The sequence below is a fragment of the Emydura macquarii genome, unplaced genomic scaffold (assembly GCF_026122565.2).
Source record: "Emydura macquarii macquarii isolate MOO-44397 ecotype Brisbane River unplaced genomic scaffold, CSIRO-AGI_Emac_v2 contig_2897, whole genome shotgun sequence".
NCBI lineage: Eukaryota > Metazoa > Chordata > Testudines > Chelidae > Emydura > Emydura macquarii.
The window spans coordinates 18465112-18488563 of NW_027133034.1; the positions used below are offsets into that span (position 1 = coordinate 18465112).

The window sequence follows — 23452 nt, forward strand, 5'->3', positions numbered from 1 at the left end:
TATAGGATATCCTTATGTGGGCTCCCTCAATCTGTGTTGTTGAAGCTGTTGCACTCTGGATAAATAAAGAGAGTGACTGGAGCAGGAGAACTTGACCAAGGTTCTCCTGCCCTCCCGATGAGTGCCCTAAACACTGGACTACAGACTTATTCCCACTCTCTCTTTGATCCACTTAATTTATCCAGAGTCCAACAGCTGCAACAGGAAAGACAGAAAGCCCCACCTCAGAATATCCTGTAGCCTAGTGGTTAGAGCACTCTCATAAGAGGTGGAAGATCCCTGTTCAAATCTTTCTCTCCTTCTTCCAGAGAGGGGGAATTTTGGCTGGGATGTGGGAGACCCAAGTTCCTATGCTTACCGCTGGGCTAGAAGTTACAAGATAGGCCTTTTTCTTCCTGACTTTTGAATGCAACCCAAAACAGAGTGCAAAGGGGGAAAAGGTTACAAATACAGGAGTTAGAGAGACTCCTGTGGATTCAGCAGTTGGTTGACAAGGGACCAAGAAATATATCTGCTATGGGGGCTGGGTCCCAATCCCTGTACCACTCTAGATATAGATCAGTGCTATTCTAGCTTTACTAGGGAAGTCCTCCATTAGGATAACATTTGGTCTACTGCAGTGTGCTTTTAGGGACCTAGTGGGAGAGCTGCGGGGAGAGGAGGCAAGGAAGCATTTGTTACCCCTAGAGGCTATAGTGCCTGTGAAATTTACATTTTGCTATCAGCTACCTGCTGTAAACAGTGATTCTGTCTCAGTTAAAGAGTATGAATGGAACAGCATGTAGTGAGGTGAGGGTTTATGAATTCTTTCCTGACTCAGCTGGATTTATGGGGAGAAGATGGTGCTCTATAAAGTGAGAACCTTATAGAAATCCAGGAATTTGATATTTTATATACAGATTCCAATCCCTCTGCCACTCTGGATACAAGCTACAGACTTCTGTTTCACCAGCAGCTGAGAGGACCTGTCAGCTATTAACCCACAGGCTGGAATGCTGCTACTACTAGAGATCCCCAGACTTTGCTTGCTGACAGGATTCTGAAGGGTTTGAAAGGAGTGAGATGCTGCCATTTCTCAAGCTCTGAAGAGTCCTGGTGACCCACCCACACATACTATCGTCACATCATAAAGACAAAGAAACGATCTCTGAGAAGATCAAATTGGGATGTGCATGTGCGAAAATGTTATGCTGAAACCTCATATTTGAAAGTTTATAACAGAAATAAGGGCGGAAAGTCTGTGTGAGGAACACCAGTAGATTTATTGGCTAAGAGCTTTTATTTAAAAGTTATTCATAGTATTCCACACAAAAAATGTGTTTGGTGTGCATTAAATGTTTGTTTTTATTAAGTGTATATTTATCACTCTTAAATTGACTGGGGCCTATTACCATTCATTTATCAGGATAGCCCTGAGGTTTAACTCTGTGTAGTCCATTTTGAAAAGACTGAATCCTGGCCTGTGCTTCAGCTAAGAGTTAAACTGAAGCTCAAGAGAAAGGGGTGTGTATAGTTATACAAAATATTGCCTGATCAACCCCATCTCCCTGCTACAAAATGACCATGTCCCACTTCTTTGAAGATGTGGAGAGAACGGAAATAATTGTTGATGAGCTAGTGATTTGGTTGGAATTGATGAACACCACAAAGAGAGACTGGATAATGTTCCACAATGTACAAAACCTCGGACTGTTAAACTGCTCAGAGAAAAGTGTCATTGAATTAAATGAGATTAGTTATGTATGATACCTACTAAGTGACAAAGAGTTCAATTAGACCCAAGAAAAGTAGAAGCAATTGTACAAAATGAAAGACATCCCCCACACCCCAAAATAAGAACACCTTATAAAATTAATAGGCATGTTAACATCATTATTCATCTTTATTTTGGCACAATTGAATGCTCCACTCAGAATGTTGCTTGAGGACAGCACAGAATGGCATAAGGGTAACTGGCAAGAGAAATGCTTCTGGGAATTGGAAGTTGTCAGAGTGATGAAATATTTTAAGATTAACACAGAGCCTACGATCTCAGTTGAGGGCTGTCCTGCTGCAAGATGACTGTTCAGTGGTAAATGCTTCCAAAACTCTGCTCAAACTGAAAATGAAATGCTGGAAATTACCTCTGGTTGTGAGTGGAATTCATTTATGGACAGAATTCAGTCAAAGTAGAAACAGATCATAAACCCTTGGAAACCATTTTACAGAAACTATAGTGTAAAACACTGACTTGCCTTAAAAAAAAAAACTATGAAGTTTTTAAAAAGTGAATATGAAAAAGGAGCAATTGAAATGTGAAATATAGGCCATAGTAAGGAGTTTCTTACAGCAGCCATATTTTCAACGTTACCTATAAATAGTGAAAGCAGAGAGTTTGAAATAAAAATGTCAATGCAAGTGCACTTGCATTTATTCCAAACTCTTCTTGTAACTCAATGGCTGCTCATTCCAGAAACAAAATTTACAACCTCAAATGAAATGCTCAAATTGACCAAACCTTACAAGAGTTTGACAGAGTGATGAATGACCACCAGAAAAAGCCCAGACATTTGCAATCTTAAAATCTTACTGGGATTATTGTTCATAACATGCTTCTTCCTGCAGCATTGAAAGAGAGTTACATGGAAAACTGGATGGCATGTGCTCAGAAAACAGTAGGAAACAAGTATAGATCATCAAATAGCAAGATGAATTGCCATTACCTTTCCCACCAGTGATTCAGGGAGTGTGCATGCTCTTCCTGTAACAAAGAGGAGGCTTTTCGTACTCATAATGCTAATTTACAAAAAAAAATACTACCTCAGGCCCAGATCCAAATCCCTCTGAAGTCAATGGGAGTCTTTCCATTGACTTCAGAGGGCTCTGAAGTAAGCTCTTAATGGGTTATTCATAAATAAGTAAAACTGTGGTTATGGGGAAGAGCCATACTGGCACTGGTTAGGCTGATGATGTTGCCCACTGTACTACACATTTATATATGAGCACCTGTCTCTAATGGCACTGTGTGACTATTCACTTATTGCATCTTTTTATAGTTCTGGATTATGATATTTCAGAAGCGGGGACAGTTTTGTTTTACTCATTTGTACAGCCACTAGTGCAATAGAGCCATGATTCCTGATTGGGCCATATGCATGCTACTGCAATTTAAATAAACCATACTATGCAGTAAAAGGTGAGAAATGCTAAGTATTACCCATAGTGTCCGCCTGTCTGCTAAGAGTGTAAAATCAGAGCTTGAGATATCCCCTTCAGTGGAAGCATGAGAGTTATACTCGAAGAGAAAGGTTTCTAAAGGAGAAATTTGAAATAAATACAGAAAACAGAAAGCAGTTGAGCTATTACACAACACATTGAACAACAATGTAACAATATATTATAAATCTCAGTCCACTTGCCATGGAATTCCAGATGAGTTAATAACAGGTGAAGGCCAACAGTTCATGAATGGCTCATTTCAACAACTGTCTTTGATATAGCACTTCAAGCATGCCATATTGAAGTTGTATTATGCACAGTCAAATGGTTAGCAGAAATTTTTTTAAAAGCCTTGGCTGGTTCAAGGGATTCATACTTACTATTGTTAGAATATCACAACCCATTTCACAATGCTTTGTTTAGAATCACCTATTCAAAGATTTGTGGCAGGAGGACAAAACCTTGGTGCCAGCATCTAAGAAGCTTCTTGAACGAAAACACAATTGACTATAAAGTACGTACAAAATAAATGTACATCAAGAAAACAGAAGAAATAATACAAGATTTTCTGTCAATTGCTATCATTGTAACTGGCAGAGAATGTCAGATTCCAAACAAAGCCCTTGATAGCTTGCTAATGTAACAGCTAGGATCAGCTGGATCTCAGTTTCCTGATGACTTTAGAATACTAAATACAGTTTTCATGCACAGACAAAAGTATCACCTGCTCAACCAGAGCTGTCTATATGGGGAAAATAGACTGGCATTGCTATAGCAGAACAGCTATTCCACTATAGCTATGCCTGTCAGTTTCCCTGTATAGATTAGGCCTTAGCCACTGACATAGGAAATCATCAGGAACACCACAGCAGCCAAAATTATCACAGCCTAAAGAACTGTTTTGAAAACAAGAAGCAGCCATTTAATCACAAAGCCAGTGTAGTTCAGAGACAATTTTTACTGACAAGCAACCAACAAACAACAGAAAAATCTTCTCATTTGTCATCAGATACTGGGTAACGGCTCCAGCAGCTCTAGGGCAGTGGGACACTCCACGGCTAAAAATAGCAGTGTATATGGGAAGATACGGCTAGGGTGAATAGAGAGCTATGTAGGGCATGTACTTGGGAACATACACACACCCTTCCAGTCTGTCTGGTTCTCTGCTCACCTAAGCCATGCCTCATCATTGACACTGCTACTTAATCCCATGCTGGGGGGCAACTCATACTCTACACACGACTGAAGGAAGCGTACTCGTGAGTTGTCCCATTTACCTCAGTGGGACTACTCACAAAGTAAACTCACTATGAGTAAACAAGGCAAAATTTGTCCCATGGGAGTAATCTCTTACAGGCAGTGAACAGGCATTATCTGTGTTCTGTCAAATAATAAGAACATTATGCTGCAGCATCAGTTATAGATTATTTCCATATTTGTTAAACACTGCTACCACCTGCTGGTTCATTTATTGAGTGATAATTGCTACACTATCTAACCTAGCATGAAAGGAGAAAAAAGTAAAAAATATTAGACAATGCTGTTCAGAGTGCAGCAAAGCCAACGGATCTAAATAAATTCTAAAGTTCCCACCTTTGTATCACCATTTGAAAGACAGCATTAATATGACAGATCCTTCTATTTATAGAGCTATTCAGGGGGAAGTTGGGTAGGGATTATTGATAGCAGCCTGTAATATTACTTTCCTTTTTCTTATTATAGTATTGCTTATAACTAAGTCACTCTTGCCTACTTTCTAGACTCTTCCATGCTGAAAGGGGGGAAACTATGCAAATACCATATATTGCAACTTTAGCAGCTAAGTTGATGTTGAATTCACTTTTCTAGTGGATACGATTTATGCAGGAAGCCAAAAATCAAAACAAACAAATCAACTGTTTGTCTCATGGACAAAAATGTCTGAAATAATTGCTTTATATTAAAAAGCTATACATATAGCCGTTGCTATGGAAACTGAAGCTTTCAGAATCAGAGCAAAGGAAAAAAATGTCTTACACCAAAATATTACAGTGAATTAATTAATAAATTACATGTATATCAAAAGAGCTGACTTCAGTTGCTACGGAAATTACAGTTTCAGATATCACAGAAAGAACATGTTCTGCCCAAATAATTAATTTAGGGAGATGAAGAAAATACAAAGACATTACACCTAAAAAGCATTCTAACAAAACTGTGTTATGGAGGTGCTCTGTTGAAGAACAATACATAAGCAACAGAAATCTTGACTAAACTTTCTGCTTGGAACACACTAAAGCTGCAGTGTCTAGCAGTTTAATTCCAATGGGCAAGCACCAAAGATCGATCCAAGCAACGAAGTTTGGATCAGGATTTACAAGGCTTTATGGTACAGATGTTTTTAAATCTAGGTTTATAATTTGTCCCAAAACTGATATGGGCCCCAAACTTGAAGTTTGGATCGGGACTTCCTCAAAGTTTCTGGTGTGTTTGGATCTGGTGTTTTAGTCTATCACTAGCCAGCACCAAAAGGCCAAAGATTAGTGAACTTTACATGATTGGCTAAAGGATGGTGCTGCATTGTTTGTCTCATTTTTTCCATTTATGGGACAGGGTCATTGATCAGCACAAGCAGGTGAATGGCTGAGAGATCCAGGAGATGAGTTTGAACAGCGGGTCGCAACTTTATTAATTATACCCTGGGGAGGGGCACTACATTGCCCTCCCCCAGCTCTCACATACCATTATTTAATTCGTTCCAGTGTGGGTTACAGGGCTCTGACCATGAACCAAACAATAACTTGGGGTAGAATCTTCCCACTCTACCCCATGCACTCAGCTCAGTTGTGAAAACAATACATCCTCAACCACCTTTTGGGGAAGCAGAGGGTCGGAGTGACAGAGGCCATAAGCCTGGGTGGGAAGACCGCCTTCCCCCTGGGAGTGCAAGGTCCAGCTGCACAATCTCTGGTCTTGTTTACCTGTGGGAGTTGGCCCTTTTAGCTTTTACCTGTACTGGATGCCAGCTGCAACAAGTCAGTAATCATAACCGCATTATATGAAACTCAAATCTTGCTTCTAACTCATCTGTGAGACCAGGAGGCTGCAAGGAAGGCAACCCACCTGGCTATATGCCAATTTGGCCCAATGGGAAAAATTTCTTCCTAGCCCCTAAAAATAGGCAATCGGTTAGATCCAAAGCATCATAAGTGGCAGAGCTCCTAATCTACAACAAAGAGAAGGACAGCTAATAGGAGAGTAAGACTTCTGAAAAGCTGGGCATACCTTAAGTAGGCAAGGGGTGGGGGACCAGCAGCCAGTCAGATGGCCCCACTCCCTATTTGCCTAGCCAATGGCTTAGCAGAGAACTGAAGGGGGAAGAGGGCACCGCCCCCTTCCTCACCACTCATGCATTTTGAACTTCTTTCATTCCCTGCTAGAGGTGATAAGATGGTACTGCAAACAGTAATTCACCTTTAAAGTAAACTCCACTGTAACCAGAGTGTAGTGTTCAGACAAATTTCTTGATTCAAATATTTTGGGGTGGTAGACTCTGGGTGCCTCTGGCATCATTCTGGTGATGGACTTATCCCAGGAGTAGGATTGTCACGTGGCCTGATTCTTGCCATACTAAATTGCAAGACACACAAATTGTTCTGTGCCAAATTCTCTCATTTTCTCCATGGTAAATCCATTGAATTTAAGAGTTACTTCAGCTTTAGACTGGTGCAAGTGAGTCTATCTGACTCCCAACTTAATTTTTATTTCAGCATGTAGAACTGTGAGATTGCATTATATTGTGGGTACATAAATTAGTTCAGATAAGAACAGACCTGAACAAAATTTCGTCTAAACTTGCAAGGTTAAAAAACATTTAGTGTTTTGTGGGTTGGTTTTTTTCCTCTCTTTTTTTAATTTCATGTGGTCCTGTGCTTTCAGGTTTCAGCTGGAAGAGGGCATATTGGCCAAAACGAAAGAAAAGTGTTTGGAGGGGGTGATGTCATGGTCATTTCAGTTGGGCTAAAATCAAGATGCACTGCTAGTCTCATAAAAAATTCCTGTAACTGAGAATTCCAGACCATTTTACAGACCAGAGGTCTGAGTACCATTTATGTTTATCTGAACAGAACCCGCAGTTCTATGCCACACTAATGAATATATGTCACCTTGGCATTGGGTTACAGCGTTGTGAAATTGCATATATTGGTCCAATATTCCCATTTCTATTTGTAGAGTAGATGATTTATGGTAGCATCCTTAAATGAAATCACACATTACTCCCTCTCATCTGAAGCCATCACTGCAAGGAGGTTAGTTATATGAGTGAAAAGAAGATGACAACTAATAATGGTGGATTCTTATGGCTCATGTCAGGGTTGGGGAAGGAAATCCTACCATAAAAAAAAAAACAAAAAAAACCCCCACACCATATTAAGGCTGGGATTTTCAAAAGAGCTCTGCTTTGGCCTTTCTCTGCTTCCATTAAAATCAGTGGGAGCAGTGAAAAGCCAGCTCTGAGTGCTTCTGAAAATCCCACCCTAAAGATTCCAGTAAACTTTCAAGATTAGCTTCAGGTACAATCATATACTCCTCCATTTAAAACAATTCCAAAACAATGGTGTCAAGAAGTAACTGAAGTAACTATTCAATTAGCATATGAAAAATACTTTTGCTGTGATGTCGTTCTCTCGGGCGTTGCCTGGCACATGCTGATTCTGAAATGAGAAGCTACCTGTGTTTTATGCCACACATATATCTAGGTAAGGCATCCAGCAGTATGTATGGCAGAAAGGGGTGCAAAACACATCGTTTAAAAACCCTGATACTATTCGTAAAGACCATTAAAGTAGCTACAGTTTTCCCAGTAGAAGAGATTGTTACACCAAATCCTTGCCTCAACCTGGCTCCTCTCAGCTTAGTCCCATAGGATATTAGTAATAATAAAAATCAGTTTGCATTTCAACTGCCCAAGTATTTCACGAAGGAGGGGTTTTTTTATATACTTTTTTTAAAAAGCCTTTATTACATGAGTTAGATTGTTTAACTTTGCTTATTAAATAAAGATCTTGGAAATCATTTCAGCACATAAATACTGTTATTTTATGTATCCCCAACAGTTGAACACCTGAGTCACTTTTTTAAATAAATGTCTATTTGGCCCATTTGTTCATATCAAAAAAACTTCCACAGAACTTGGCACAATACGATACCGGTTGGAAGCCTTTGCTTAAGAGAGATCCAGAACTGGAATGAGTAGAGACACTGCAAACCAGGCCTGAAGTACATTAACAGAGCTACATAGGAAAGATTTCACAGTGGTTGGCTTGGATCAGACACAGTGTGAGTAATGCGATTAGTTTCATTTTCAGAAGCATTAAATTCACACACATAATATTTTTTTAAAAGCCTTCCTCATTTCAACCAGAACTATTTTCCCCTTCTCTACCTCAGCTAAATTAAGAATTAGGGATAACCATCTTCTAAAAAGATTTTCAGAAGTATAACCTACCAAATGCAATGACTTTAAGATAAAAATACTTAAGTTGTTAAATATTTACTATTTGTGTACATCACACATGGGCATTTTTCATTTGAAACTTTTGCTCATGCATCCATGGCAACCAATCTGAATAAAATTCCATCTGACAGTCATTTTCTTGGTTCTAAATAGCAAAGGAAAGAGATTACAAGATATAGAAAGACACCTCTATCTGCTGAAAAAAATATTTCAACATTTTTCACTATGTGGTTTAGCTGCTGTTGTAAGAAAAATTACAGAATTACCAGAGATTACAAAATACTGTTGAATAATCGGTATAGGAAATGGGTCTCACTTCTTTGAGCCTAATTAGTTCACTCATGAGGGACGAGATCAAAAAGCAAAGCATTTTGTGAATTACAATAAGAGTACAACTGAATCAATGAGTGCTACATTAGTATCCCAGCACCACCAGTTGTTCATGTGTGTATGTATCTTTAAATGTCTTACTCATACAGACAGGTGGTGTTGGTACTTGGATACAATAGGGTATTGTGAAGTACTTTCATTCTTGTCTGAACAATACTCAAAACTCACCTAAATGTCACAGTATTTAGTATGACTTGAGGACCTCACTAGATTGCATTACAATTCCCAAAAACACTTGAGGAAAGAGAACACTTATAAATAGATAGTCTATTCCTACTACATGCACTGCCTACTGTTTACATATTTATAAATTCCCAAAAAAGATGGAGCAGGAGAGTCCTTATAAAGTGGACTTGTGAGCTGCTTGGGCAAAATGAAAGTATGACTGAGTATGGTGAAGGGGATTTCTGGCCCACAGGAACAATCTGGAGAGAGTTTTAAAACATATTTTTAAAAATTTAATGCAAACATTTCTCCCACAGGAATTCAGTGGAGCCTCCAGAAATAGTGTAGTAAAACTATATGCAATAATGGGTGCAATCTGGCTGAACATTCCTTAATACTTTATAATGGAACCAGTTAGCATCCAATCAGCAGAGGGTGCTCTAAGACTGGTTACAAGGACTTTTTTACTCACTGTAATTGCTCAGATTCTTATATGGATGAATGTTACAGAAATGTCTATGAATACACTAAAATATTCCCTTATTTAGTTAGTATAATTTTGTTTATGATGATTATGTTAATTGCATTGTCTTTAGTTACTAGTTGGAACTACAGATTGGGCCAAACACCTACAGTTTGATCCTGATCTGCTGTCATTCAGTTTAAGTCTGATATACAGTTTGAAACTGAAAGTTTCTGTCCTTGCTTGCACACTCCCTGCTCTTGTGCACACACCAATGGTGTTGAAACAATTTGTATAGTAGGGGTGCTTGAAAGCCATTGAACAAAACTGTAAACCCTGTGTATGATGGAAACCACGCCAAGCCAGGGGATGCTGCTGCACCCCTAGTTTCAGCACCCCTGGTGCACGCCCGAGAAGTTGAATTTCTTGTTCTTCTGTGCACTCATTATGGAGGGGGGATTTTAACACTGTTGCTTGCAGTACTTTTATTAGAGAGCATGACCGTTTTTTCCCCATCAGGAAGGCATTATAAGCCAAAGACGCTAGATTTTCAGAAATAGCTGGGCAAGTCAGTTGTCCATGCTAATCTATAAATGGGCATGCTAATATGTGCGATTGAGAAGCAGCTCATTTTAATTCAGTGGAATAGTTTTGTTCTTTTTGAAGATGATGCAATTTTGCTTCATAAAGGTGTGCCAAATTGCAGGGCAAACAAACAAACAAAAAATACCCCAACAAAACTACTTTTCCTTTAGAACACAGCTGTGAAATATTCCTTTTGCTCATGTGGTAAAAAAACTGGATTTTTTGCTAAGAAGGGTAAACAACATTTTGGTTATGTTTTTTTATTAATTAAAACAAGAGCCATTCAGCAGATTAACCTCAGTGTCATATTCAACTGTTCTCTCTACTTCTCCAGCTCCTCCTTCCTCTCAAACTTCTCTAGAATCTATCCTTTCTTCCCATCTTCAAAACCCACAAGATTTCTGCTAGAATGCGCAGGATTGCAGCTGTATAGCTGTCTTGGTGCTATAGTTTACATTCTCCCTAGCTTCTCGAAAGAATGTCAGCAACCAGCTCTTAAACATTGCTATCCTTTTATAAACCAGGGAGTGACACTGATCTGAATCAGCTCTCACCTCATTGCACCACTGATATGCCCGGGGTCCCAGTTTTGGAGGCTGGAAAGTGAAAACCAATGCACGTTTCAGAGGGATTTGGGATAATGGTCATATGGCTACTTACACTTGGATACATATATTGTGAAGGGGAAGGAAGGCATGTGTCAGGTGCTACAGCTACTTCCACTCAACACCCTGATTCCAGATGGGTAAGTGTACATTTCACGCACTATTCTACATTAAAGAATCTAAATGATAAGTTGAGATCGCTCTCCTGGCTATGAGAAAAACTGAGTTCCTTCTCATAGAACCTGATCTCTGTAAGTCTTAGCAAGTTTCAGTAGTTAAATGTATGGACAGGACAGACTTATTTACTCTTTCTTGGTGACTCAGTTTCACTGAGAACTCATCTAACGGGATACAGTCTAGTGAATATAGAGTATTCAAATAAGCCATTCTGCTTTTGTAGAGTCCAGGCAATAACAATCCTGTTTTTTCCTTTCTGTGACTTTCTCTTCTTTGCAGTGCTTCGATAGAGATTGGGGTTACACTTTAATAAGTTAAGTTCAACCTATGGTAAGCCCTATCTTAGTGTCACACTCTCTATACAAGTGAATGATATAGTGTCTCTCTTGCTGGTGTAAAGACCTAATGTGTTGACAATGTTGCAAAAAGGGACACACTGAGTGAGCCTGCAAAAAAAATAGAGTCAAACAGAACAGGCAAACCGGAAGAAAAGAAGCCTGCTGTCCAGCGGACCAAAAAGGAAAATCTGCATGCAGTAGAGCAGACTCAGGCTGATCAAAGTGACGCCCAGTCAGAAGAAGAAGTGCAACTCCATGTCTTATCCATGGCAGTTGACTCACATGAATACTGGGTAAACCTGTACACATGGAACTGGACACCGGCCCAGCAGTTTTGCTGGTCTCAGACACTGTGTGTAAGGAAAAGCTAAAGCATCTCCTGCTTAAGCCAACAAAAGCTGTTCTGAAGACGTACACTGGAGAAGCTGTACCCATGTTGGTCACTACTGATGTTAAGGTGGAGCTCAATGGACAGACTGCTAAATTGCCACAGTTTGTGGTAGAAGGCAATTAACCCAGCCTTAATGGGAAGGTCATGGCTTAGGAAGATCCAGCTGAACTGGTCAGAAGTGCACAGTATGGCTAAAGAAGAAACAGATCTGACAGCTGTATTAAAGAAATGTGCTGCTGTTTTTGGAGAGAACCTGAGAAGTATGAAGGGAATCACTGTGAAATTGAACATTAAGCCTGACAGCCAACCAAAATGTCTGAAAGTCAGAACAGTGCCATATGCCATCAGGCCAAAGGTTGACACGGATCTGGAGTGCCTGGTCAAAAATGGAGTCCTAGTACCAGCTACCCACAGCCAATGGGCAACCCCAATCATTCCAGTATTGCAGAAAGATTTGTGGGGATTTTAAGGTCACTGTTAACCAGGTGTTGTATGCAGAGCAATACCTTCTTCCCCACATCAATGACTTCTTCGCTGGCTTGGCTGGTGGACAAAAGTTCAGCAAGATTGATCTGAGTCAGGTGTATTTACAGATGCATGTCAATGAGAAGTCCCAAGAGCTGTTGACTATTGTGACACATAAAAGGCAGTACCGATACTGTCACTTGCCCTTTAGAATAACGTCTGTTCCAGCTTTGTTCCAGAGGGCTATGGACCAGATCGTGAGTGGCTTGCCAGGAATCCAATGCTATCTTGATGACATCCTGGTCACTGGCAAGAAGAGGAGGATCACCTTAAGAACTTGGAAGCTGCCCTACAAAGACTGGAAGAGTATGGCCTACGAGTCCACAAAGACAAATGTGAATTCTTCCAGCCCTCTGTTGAATATTTGAGACATATAGATGCTACTGGCCTTCGTAAGGCTCCTGCAAAAGCCAAGGCTATTGTGGAAGCTCCACCTCCTCAAGACGTAAGCCAACTTCACTCTTTTTTAGGGCTATTGAACTATTATGGAAAGTTTATTCCACAGTTAGCAACACTACTAAAACCACTACATGAACTCCTTGGCCAGAACAAGGTCTGGAAGTGAACTGAAGCCTGTGATGTTGCATTTAACAAATCTAAATGCGCATTGCTAAATTCAGAGATTCTGACGCATTTTGATCCATCCTTACCTCTACAGTTGGCCTGCGATGCCTCTCCTTATGGAGTGGGAGTGGTCGTGTCACACATTATGCCTTTGGGAGAGGAGAGACCCAATGCTTTTGCCTCATGCACCTTAAGCAAAGAAGAAACTAACTATGACCAAATTGAAGGTGATGCACTGGGAATCATTTTCAAAATTCGGAAATTTCACCAGTACCTGTTTGGACAAAAGTTCACACTTCTCACCGACCATCAACCTCTAACGTCAATTTTTGGACCACACACAGGCATTCCATCATTGGCTGCTAGTCATATGTAGTGATGGGCATTGTTGCTTTCTGCACACACATGAGATCAAAAATCGGAAATCCACTCTGCACTGCAACACATATGGTCTCCCAAGGCTGTCTTTACCAGTTAAACATCAAGATATTGGCCAGAAAGAAATCTTCTACTTTGAACAGGTAGAGAATATACCCATCACTGCTACTCAAGTAAAGAAGGTAACTCACGTTGACCCAGTACTGTCCCAAGTTATTGACCTAGTGTGCATGGAACATTTCTACGGGACTCTCAGGTCTCACCCAATCTTCTCTACATGTCCAGGAGGATGGAGTTATCAATCCATTCTGGTTGCTTGTTGTGCGGGATGCGAGTCATTATTCCACCACTACTGAGATCATAGATGTTAGAACAGCTACATTCGGGTCACTGTGGAATAGCGTGCATGAAAGAAATTGCACGAAGCTACTTTTGGTGGCCTGGCCTGGACAGTGCCATTGAAGAGGAGGCGAGAGCTTGTACTTCGTGTCAGAGTGTGAGGAACATGCCTCAGCTGGCACCCCTACAGCCATGGGACTGACCTGAAAACCCGTGGCAGCATATTCACGTTTATTTTGCCGGCCCATTTGAAGGAAGCAAGTTTCTGGTTGTTGTAGATACCCAGTCTAAATGGCCAGAAGTCTCTATAGTGCCATCCACTACTGCTGAAAGTACTATCCAAAAACTGTCACATCACTTCAGCACCATATCACCTATCCACCAATGGATTAGCTGAAAGGTTTGTGCAGACCATGAAATAAGCTTTAAGATCTGCAAGGGGACATTAATCCATTCAAAAGCATCTGGACACCTTCTTACTATCCTACAGAAACATACCTCATGCTATGACCAAAGTGTCCCCAGCCTTTCTAATGATGGGACGACAGCTGCACACTTGCTTTGATCTGCTGAAACCCACCAAAGCACTACAATTTGTGCAACATCAACAGCAAAACTAAGTACTCAGACGTGCACACAGAGAAAAAACCGAACCTTTAGTCCTGGACAGCCTGTCCTAGCTCGGAACTATGCTTCTGGAGCTAAATGGGTCCTTTGTATAGTCATCGCCCAAACAGGACCTGTTTTCTATACTGTCCAGACTGCAAATGATCTCATCTGGCGGCGGCATGTAGATCAGTTGTTGCCAGGTCATACATGTCCCAAGGACACACCTCCAGTTGACCTGCCTGACTACACCATTATATTCCATCCACCTCTGTAGCAGATACAGCCCCCTCCCCTGTTCGAGCAGATACAACATCCTCACCTGTTCGAGCTATGAGTCCTGAGCCCATTGTTAGACCCATATCAATAACACCTCCTGGTGCAAGAACACCAGAAGTCCATCGTAATGCACCTAGAGAGAGAAGGCCTCCTCAACGGCTGGATCTTTAGCTAGGGCAAACCCATGTTACGGGGCAGAATAATCCCCATGGTTTAGCCGGGAAATGAAGCAGTCTACCTTTATTCCCTAGTTTAGTGATTGTTCTGTTAAATGGGTGTTTTCATTAAGGGGGGAGGAATATGTTGTGTATTTTGTGTCTTGCTTAATTGCTTAGGTTGCCATAGCAACAGAGCTTAGCTTGTTGCCATCGCAATCGAGTTAGACTATTAGGGGATAGCTCAGCCAGTCCTGGCTAGTTTTAGTGTTAGTTCAATAAAGATGCTCCCTGTGTTGCATCTCTGTGATCCTGTGCTGATTTCTCTCTCTGAACCCAAGCAGATAAAAAGGATTCAACATAACAAAACTCATCCACTGCTATGCTTCAATTAAAAAAAAGGTATATTATCTGATCCACTGTTGTGTGTTTTGTATTCTACAAGATAGAGGGACTCCATATTAAAATTAATCAATTTGTTTTGAATTATAGATGATGAGTACTAGCTCTCTGAAAACAAGAGGAAGGAATTGAAAGGACCAGTGTCTAAGAAAAAAATTCTTAAAAAACAAACCCATGTGTTTTAAACTTATTGATCTTAGAGTCAGAATTGTCAAATCCTGATTGATATTGAACATCTATGACTCCCACTGAATATCATTAAAAGATACTGAATATCTATATGTGTTAGGATTATGTGTTAGTAATTCATCCAACTACGGGGGGAAGAATTGACGTGTACTCACCTACATCACAAATATTCTTTATAATTGTGAGTTTCAAATATACTGTTTGATACATTTTTGCCTCCCACTCAGAATATCTTTAGTTGAATCGGTGTCTACCCAAGGCACAAGACAGAGCTATGAAAAGCTCTACCTCATCTGCTAGTACCTGACTGTGATTCACATCTTCTCTGTGAACAGGATTACACATATCCCCACCTCCAGCCAGAGGCAAAGGGCCACTTTCTGTAACAACAACTTTGGAGTCACCTGTAGAGACTTGCCCCTTTGCTTACTCTGGCAAATTGGTAAAAGCTTTCAGGTATCAAACCTAGATTAAGGGAAGGTTGGAAAGTAAGTTTCTTTCTAATTAAAGGTCCTAGAGTTTCATTGGACAATGCAAACAAAAATTCTAATTGGTTTGAAGGGCCATGGTCTTGACATCCCACTTGCTTATTCAACTTTCTTGCCATTGCTGAATGAAGTGGTTCCAGGTAAGAGTGTTTTTGTGCCATTCCAACATCAGCTAGTGGAGTTGTTCACTGCTCAGGATCACATTGTTCCACTCCTTCAGAAACAGGTTCTGATTCAGGAGGATGAGCTAGTATGGTATGAAACAATGTTTAGTAAACTTACAGTATTCTTAAAACTCTTACATTTAAATACAATATGCAAGTATTTTAATATAAAAGTGAACCTGATACACCAAGGCTCACAGACAAAACTTTATCAGGCTTATCTGTAGCCCCAGATGGGTATGGACTTTGCTTCTCCATTTGTTTTCTAGCTATTCTCTAAGAAGTAACTGTTGCTGGAATGGGTGTGGACTGACCATTAATATGGACTCCAAAGAAGACAAATGCTTCTGGATGGATTACACATGAAGATCACAGCGGCAATCAGCTATTTAGTTAGCTGAATGAGCATAAAAGGGCCCTTTATGGCAGTTCTGTTCTTTAGCAGAGATTGGATACATAAATACAGAGCAAAGTGTGAATTAATAATGGCACGGCTTGTCGGGTTTGTGCATCCAATTGTTTCCAGTGTACCGTTATTACTCTCACAAGGTACTCAAGTACGGTTGGCATACAAATGTAAGCGTGTGCACTCTCCAGTGTTCTTGTGTATGGGAAGGATTTATTTATCGGATTTATTTTGAAAAGATCTTTAATATCTTGCCCAGCTTAAACACTTCCTCTGGAGGAACAGGGGAGCAAAACTCTTAAAGCACCAGCTGTATCCTTAGCAGATACCTCCTTAGAGGTGGTAATCTGAAGTGTGCAAATATGACAGTAAAAACAACCCGTCGCTTCCTATCCATGTTTTTATATTCTCAGACACAAATAGAAACTAAGATAGGTCTGGCTTTCTCTAGCCTGTGTGTTAGTAGATCTCAGAATGCTTTCACTTCAGTAATAAGCTTGTTTTCTAGATATCAGTAGGGTATACACTGTGCACCTCTGGAATTCCATCTATTTGTTTAACACAATAGGCCAATTTTTGTGTCAGTTATGCCAACATGAGCATTAAGTCCACTTAAGTCAACAGGACTGCTCTGGATTTACACTAGTATGGGGAAAGAATTTTCCTGTTCCATGAGGATGAAACTGAGATCTGTGGAATATTTTCCTTGTGGGAAAACAAACAAACAAAATAAAAACAACAGAGACATACCCTTACCGCAGAATATCTAATAGCCCAATGGTTAGGGCACTCACTTGAAAGCTAAGAGACCTAGGTTCAAGTCACTATTCTACGGTACAAGTCTCTCCCTCTTTTCTTGAGGAAAGTTTAATCAAAATTGGTGCATTCCTACAAAAAGTTTCAGAATTGTCAAATCAATACTTTTCCTCTGAAAACCATTTAGTCAAAAGATTCCCTATCAGCTCTAGTGGACAGGCCATGTCACCTCACCCTTCTTGAAATTACACATGGAACCCTATGCTATGCTATCACTGTACTCAATATGTTCAAGAAATGGAGTAAGACTATCCCTATTCACATGTGATTTAATATACAGAACGTGTTTAGTTTCCAAATGATATTGGACGTTCCTCCTTTGTGGTGGTTACGAGTGTGATTTTTATGTTGTTAGAAATACAAATACAAACATCCAGTCCCTCACTTCTCTTGAAAAGCACATGACCCTCAAGTATGTTAAGTTTGTCACAGATGAAGGGTAGTGTGTGTTAGGGATGCAAGGGAATAGGAGACGAGGATTTGTAGAATACTTTGTTAGATATTTGCTGTGCAACTCTGGGCTTGGAGACAGGTCAGAACAGGGTGCAAGGAACAGGGTTTAGCAATTAGGTAGTGGGAAGAGTCAGGCACTGGAGAAGGGTCTGGCATCAGGCAGGGTGCTGAGGGGCACTCCAAATGCAAGGACAACAGCTAGGAATACACATATACATGAAGTGTTTGTTTACAAGGTAAAGGGTTAAATTCTTCCAGACTACATCTGCTGGTCATAAATTTCCCAGGGAGAACCTCACCAGCCTTGAGATCTGGGATTCAAACCTCTAGAAAATGCAGCTGTTTGCCTTGGCACCCAAGTTTCTTCTTTCTGCTGTTCCACTTCATCTAAAGGCACGAGTGTCTTATTAACAACAGCAGAAGCTGTCGCCTGACATCCCCAACCCATTTGTCATTTTCCCAGAGAGTAAGACTGTTACCAGATGGTTTAAAAAAAAAAAAAAAGAAAGAAAGAAAGCAAGCCAATAATAAAGTAAATAATAAAATTTCCTGCCTTCCACACCCTTTTTTCTGCATTGGAGAAAGAACGAGTTATATTTTAAAGGATTAAGGAAGGCATAGCAGATAATTAAGTTACTACACAATTATTATACTATTAGTTTATAGCACATTTAAGGACTATCCTTTTGAGAAAATCCTACCAATATCAGCCTCAACTCTTGAAGAGTCTCCCTGCATGTCTGATCTCAGAAGGCAGCCTCTTTCTTCTTTGTTGTAGTAAGGCAGAGTTTAGGTGGAAGGCCTCCTTTGGGGCTGGCTACTGCCTGATGGTGGACCCAAAACTTCTTCCTTATGACACACTGCAAATCTCACCATGTGTGCTTAACCTCATCCAAGTTTCACTTACTGTAGCCTAAAGTATTTACAGAGAATAGGATGTGGTTCCAAACCAGGGCCTTCTTGGCAGGGTCAGTTTTAAGAACACTGGACTAAAAAGGATGTTAGAATGGTCAGTAATCATGTCTCCTATATTAATTAATCCATCATGTTAATTGGGTCTCCACACATAATCAGTTTAACTTTCTCCTCTTTTGAAAGGAAGATCCACTGCTACCCTGTCCAGCAGAATCATAATGGCAGGAAAGTTCTACCTTTAGTGTGGAATGAGGAGATGCTGTGAAACATCATACTCTAAATCAAAATGTAGTGGTTTATGGAAAGTAGTATATGGCTTAGCTGTTGTGTACTGTTGTTTTGTCTACATACCTTTGAAATGCTTGTAATATTATGCCAAACTTTATCTTCTCTCTGTGTGAATATTTGTATGTATCCACACATACACATAAGCACAAAATTCCTGTTCTTTCATTCACATGGTTACTGATTAGTTTCTAAATCAGATTAGAAGATTATACTGAGTTAAGACTCAAGACATATGTGGTCTTATTAACTCACTGCTATCCTTTAAATATCATGATCCCAATCAAGTCAATTAAATGACAATTCTGCATGAGAATAGCATGGAGCCTAAATTATAAGTGGATCTTTAATGGGCTTTTTTTTCCTCCTTTTAATTTTTAGTTTTTATGGCTTTATGTATATTCTGCTTTTTTTTATTATTATTATCTATTGTATGTGTGATTTCCCAGTATTCGTGGGTACTTGCTGATTTAGCTTTGATTACTGAGTCGCTGACTGTTTTTCTTTGCTGGTCACATTTCTTAAGGATTTGCATCTGGAGGCTCTCTGAGTTAGTGGGAGGCACTGATTAGGGAAGATTAGAAATTTAATTTGTTGGGTTTGGTCTTTAGTCAAAAGTTTCTACTAATTTTTGAGGTCCCCAATTCTGACATCTACTGCATGATGTTCAGAGATACTGAGCACCCACATTTTCAGCTGAAGTCAATGAGAGAAGCAAGTGCTCAACAATCCTGAAAATTATCCCCTATTTGTTATAAATGGAGTACTCAAAATTAGAGGATACTCTTGAAATTGTTGGTTTTAATTGTGTGCCTTAGTTCCTCTATCTGAAGACAGGAAAAATAACTAACTTACTGGACTGTTGAAGATTCATTCACCAATGTTTGCAAAGCATTTCAGATCCTTGGCTTGAAGATATTCTATAAATACAAAATACTGTCAACTTTGTTCCAAGAAGTGCTTGTAATAAGTGACTTACATTGACTATTAGTTACAAAATTACCACAGAAATCTGTAGTTGATGACTTCTTCAGAGGCCTTGACCTGTACATATGGGTCCACGTGTACAAAAGAGGTGAACCCTAATCACAATGAAGTTTAGTATATTGTGCCATTAGTGCCATATTAAACTGTATTTTATCAATGAATAGCCTCCTGGCAGTTTGACTGATTAAACTCTGCTCTTGAACACATCTATACTGTATGTTAAAGTCTCTTTGGTGTCTGTAGGCTTTAGGGGATTATTCTCAAAATGGAGAAGGAGAAGCAACTCATAGTAAAATTTCATTTTAAGCATACAGTGAGACAATTTCCCTATCACCACAAATTACCTTTTAGTAACTCTTCATTTTTTAGTATCCCGGTTTCTCACTAATGTGCTGGAAGAATTTCCTGGGGCTGCTGTAGGTATCTGTTAAACTTCTGCAATCAGATAAGACATTTTATGGATTGTTTTCTTATATTCACTTCAGGACCCTCATGTAGATCACTGAAACTGTAATTTTTAGCTGTTATAAGGCTTCACTGTATCCATTGTGGAGCTGTGCGCCTGTACAAAGTGGGTGCAAAATGCTGCAGTTCCAATCTGGAGTACAAAAGATGCAAGACTGTGGAGAACCAGACTCCTATTTGATGCATTAGATATACTTTACTGATGTCTGTAGACATCAGGGTGGCCAGATGTCCTGATTTTATAGGGATAGTCCCAATAATTGGGGCTTTTTCTTATATAGGCGCATATCACCCCACCACCCCCATCCTGATTTTTCACACTTGCTATCTGGTCACCCTAGTAGACATGAATGCTATTATAAAGCATTACATTTTGACAAGGAACAAATTTTGCAAAGTTTGCAAATGTTGACAAGGAACACGCTCTGCTGTGCCCAGCTAGTTAGATTGTAATGAAGAAAGAGCTAATTTTAAACAGGATAAAGGAAAGAGAATGCTTGTTTATCTAAACATAAAGGTTTTTAAAAGATGCAAAAGGCTGCATGATCTTGTTACATTGTGAGGAAGTAACTGCTACTAGTCTCAAGCTATTATAATTGAAATCCAAGAACCATTAATGAGATCATCAATTATACGTGCAGTCTTAGCAGCAATATAGCTCAAGTTCTTAACTGCATAAGGCTCTTTGTGCAAAAAGATATTGGGATAGTTTTTGCGGATGCACTGGCTTATGATGTTGAGACAGTTGTAGTAGTGGTAAAATGTTGCAAGTATTGCTATGAAATGTCAAGAAAGGCCCAATGCAAAGGATATTTAAAAGTATATGGGAAAGGAGATTTGAAAATGAAAGGCAAACAAGTTTCATTTTTAATTTTGCTCCTAAATTCCTGTGTTTCGGACTACCACAGTAAATTTCAGAGCTGGAGTAGAATTTACCCAAGCCAGGTATGCAGGGGGTTAAGAATGAAATGGAAGTATACCAAACTGGGCAGGGTTGCAAGTACTTTGGAGAATAGGATTAAAATTCAAAATGATCTGGACAAACTGGAGAAATGGTCTGAAGTAAATAGGATGAAATTTAATAAGGATAAATGCAAAGTACGCCACTTAGGAAGGACCAATCAAGTGAACACATGCAAAATGGGAAATGACTGCCTTGGAAGGGGTACTGTGAAAGAGATCTGGGGATTATAGTAGATCAACAGCTAAATATGAGTCAACAGTGTAAAACCCCAACATCATTCTGGGATGTATTAACAGGACTGTTGTAAGCAAGACATGAGAAGCAATTCTTCCACTCTACTCCCTGGTGATATAAGGCCTCAGCTGGAGTCTTGTGTCCAGTTCTGAGCCCCACATTTCAGAAAAGATGTGGACAAATTAGAGAAGGTCCACAGCAGAGCAACAAAAATGATTAAAGGTCTAGAAAACACGACCTATGAGGAAAGATTGAAAAAACTGGGCTTGTTTAGTCTGGAGAAGAGAAGACTGAGGGGGGACATTGCAGTTTTCAAGTACATAAAAGGTTTTTACAAGAAGGAGGGTGAAAAATTGTTCTCGTTAACCTCTGATGATAGGACAAGAAGCAATGGGCTTAAACTGCAACAATGGAGGTTTAGACTGGACATTAGGAAAAACTTCCTAGCTGTCAGGGTAGTTACGCACTGGAACAAATTGCCTAGAGAGATTATGGAATCTCTATCCTCAGAAATTTTTAAGAACCAGTTAAACAAACCCCTGTCAGGAATGGTCTAGCTATTACTTAGTCCTGTTTTGAGTGCAGGGACTGTACTAGATGACTTACTGAGATCCCTTCCAGTCCTATACTTCTATGATTGTCCTATACAATGATTGGAGAGAATTAGTTAAATTTACATTTGCCATGCGATAAATCAAAGCTATCATGATATGTCACAGAGTAACTCTGTCATATGCAATAGAAATGCTCTGCAGCGTGTCCTACTTTGGAATATCATATAAGTATCTGAAAACCAGTGCAGGATGCCATTTAAAGTACGCTACATAAATCTTTTCCCATGACATTCTAACTAGCTCGGCCCTCATATTACACTCATCATGGTGATGAGTGTGCTGCATAAAGTATATTTACAAATATTTGAGTTCAGATTACAGAGACAAACCTATGCTTTGGGCTTTTCTTATGTGGCTATAGACACATTCTGTTTGAGATGAAGATCTGATCAAAGACCTCAAAATCTTGAGGAACACCAGGATACTATGCTTATATCTAAGACCAGCTTATATTTACACTTAAACTGAAAGATGCATTACCTTATGAAAAAACACAAAACCTGAAATCTTTGTTGTTTCTTATCCAACAACATATGTTCCAGGAAGGATGCCTTGGCATTTAAAGGGCCAGAAGAGAAGCTGGCAGGGATCCACTTAGACAGCTGGAAGGTTTCTAACTAAAAAGTTCGTAATGCTCTTTCTTCTGCCCTAGCAAATAATACTATGGCTTATTTTCTTCTCCAGAAGTCCATGTTGCATAGCGTCACTTACAGATTAGGGTGTAAACCCTAAGTAAAAACCTACGGTGGAGCTGGAAAAAAAAAAGTAGAGTGAAAGGTTTTAAATGAAAGAAAATACAAAAGGACCAGAAACCGAAGGTTTCTGCGTTTCTGTGTGCATTGTTTTATAGGCTGTATAGATAACAGTGTGTTTGTCATATGACTTCTCAATGTGGCAGTATGCCCTACATTTTTCTAAGGATAGGAGGAATTCTGTCAAGCCTGGTGAGACTGAATGGCTGTCTTTTGCATTTTTTGACATTGGGTAATAGAGGCATGCTTTCCCAGGTGAACATGTACTTACTAATTTCCACTACTGCCAAGAGACTGAGTCAGTTGTAGGTTGTGATGAGGAGAGTAATGAGGAATTAGCTAACACTTGCCAGAGAAGACTTCATAGGAATAATGAAAGCATTATCAGCTCTATAATCTTTTTTGCTTCTTCTGTAAATTATTTTATTCATCACAAGCAAATGTGAGAGACTATGCTGCAGCCTTTGCAATAAAACATTTGGACTGCACTAAACTGGGGGAAGATCTGTAGGAAGAGGGAAGTTGTGTCACCAAATTCCAGCTGTTTGGCTATTGTTTACTTAAGTGTAGTGTGTTATAAATGTCAGAATGCTATATTAAATATGAAGTTTAATATTGTGTTATTTATATATGGATACCTAGGTTTAATAACAGATATTACAT

General features: G+C 39.6%; 1 long non-coding RNA gene across 2 annotated transcripts in view; it reads right to left on the reverse strand.

The window, feature by feature from the left end:
• The window catches only part of LOC137167002 (uncharacterized), a 29503-nt gene extending 11038 nt beyond the window's left edge, over positions 1-18465 (reverse strand). For both annotated transcript variants that reach the window (XR_010923918.1, XR_010923917.1), the window contains exon 1: positions 18275-18465. This is a non-coding gene — a long non-coding RNA (uncharacterized lncRNA). The remainder of the gene's footprint in view (positions 1-18274) is intronic.
• Between the last annotated feature and the right edge of the window lie 4987 nt (positions 18466-23452).